The sequence below is a fragment of the Bactrocera neohumeralis genome, chromosome 4 (genome assembly GCF_024586455.1).
Source record: "Bactrocera neohumeralis isolate Rockhampton chromosome 4, APGP_CSIRO_Bneo_wtdbg2-racon-allhic-juicebox.fasta_v2, whole genome shotgun sequence".
Classification (NCBI taxonomy): domain Eukaryota; kingdom Metazoa; phylum Arthropoda; class Insecta; order Diptera; family Tephritidae; genus Bactrocera; species Bactrocera neohumeralis.
The window spans coordinates 59,244,813-59,245,864 of record NC_065921.1 but is presented as its reverse complement, the minus strand read 5'-3'; the positions used below and the strand labels follow the sequence as shown (position 1 = coordinate 59,245,864).

At 35.2% G+C, this 1,052-nt stretch overlaps 1 pseudogene; it reads left to right on the top strand.

Moving 5' to 3' along the window:
* Positions 1-216: 216 nt before the first annotated feature.
* Positions 217-397, top strand: LOC126757726 (small nucleolar RNA U3; annotated as a pseudogene).
* The last annotated feature ends 655 nt before the right edge of the window (positions 398-1,052 follow it).

The window sequence follows — 1,052 nt, the reverse complement described above, 5'->3', positions numbered from 1 at the left end:
GTCCTAATTATGGTTTGGTTATGCATGAAAGAAATATACAATGGATCGCCGATTGTTACCTCTTTCCTTGCTGCTGCTGCGCATATGTATGTTTGTGTGCTTGTTCATTATTGAAGTTATACTGCTTTTTCTTTCCTTTGTCTTTCATTTCTGCGAATTCTCAACTATTTTATGTGACCTTTTGTTGAAATACCCTGCGTTGGCCGTTGAAAAATTAAGGCTATACTTTACAGGATTATTTCTGTAGTTAGTCTTCATTTACATTTTTTGGAAATCGACCCGCGATGACGAGGTATATCGTTTTATCTGACAGCGTGAGGTTTAAGAAGCTCATTTCTAATTGTGTCTTGTGGCATATTAGAAATGCTTACAACGGATAAAACGACTTCTGAGTGGTGATTTTAATGAATAAATTCCTTTTGGTTGAAATGCTCTGCGTTGGCCTTTGAAAAGTTAAGACTATACTTTTCAGGATCATTTATTCCTTTCATTTCTTAAAAGAAATTAATGACCTTTAGAAATATGCATATTTGCATTATTTCGTTGTCATTTCCATATTCGTAGCAATGGAATTTCTAGGGCATAAGTAAAGTAATGGCCGCCGATTGTCACCCCTTGCCGCTGTAGCAGCTTCACCTACAAACATGTGTAAATATGTATGTATGTATACGTATGATCGTGAATACATATCGACGCAGATTTTTGCGACCAGAATTTATGATTTTTTGCTTTTACCATCGTCGCGAAAAGACGACTTGTTGGCAAAGGCATGCTCGGGGAGATAATAAATTATAATAAATTTATAAAATGTAAATTTAAGTTTTCTAGTTTTCTTTCATACAAAATGATATGCATTTCTTGGAATATCACTAAGAAGTATAACTTCATCCGCGCGTAGGGACTCCACGCACCTTTTTTGTTTTATAATGCAGGCTAACTGAGGAACAGCGAGAATCATATATACAATCTTTATTTGATGAAATTTGTGACGATGACGCTCCCTATGACTTTGACTCAGAATATGAAGAAGAAATGCAAATCAATGACATTGA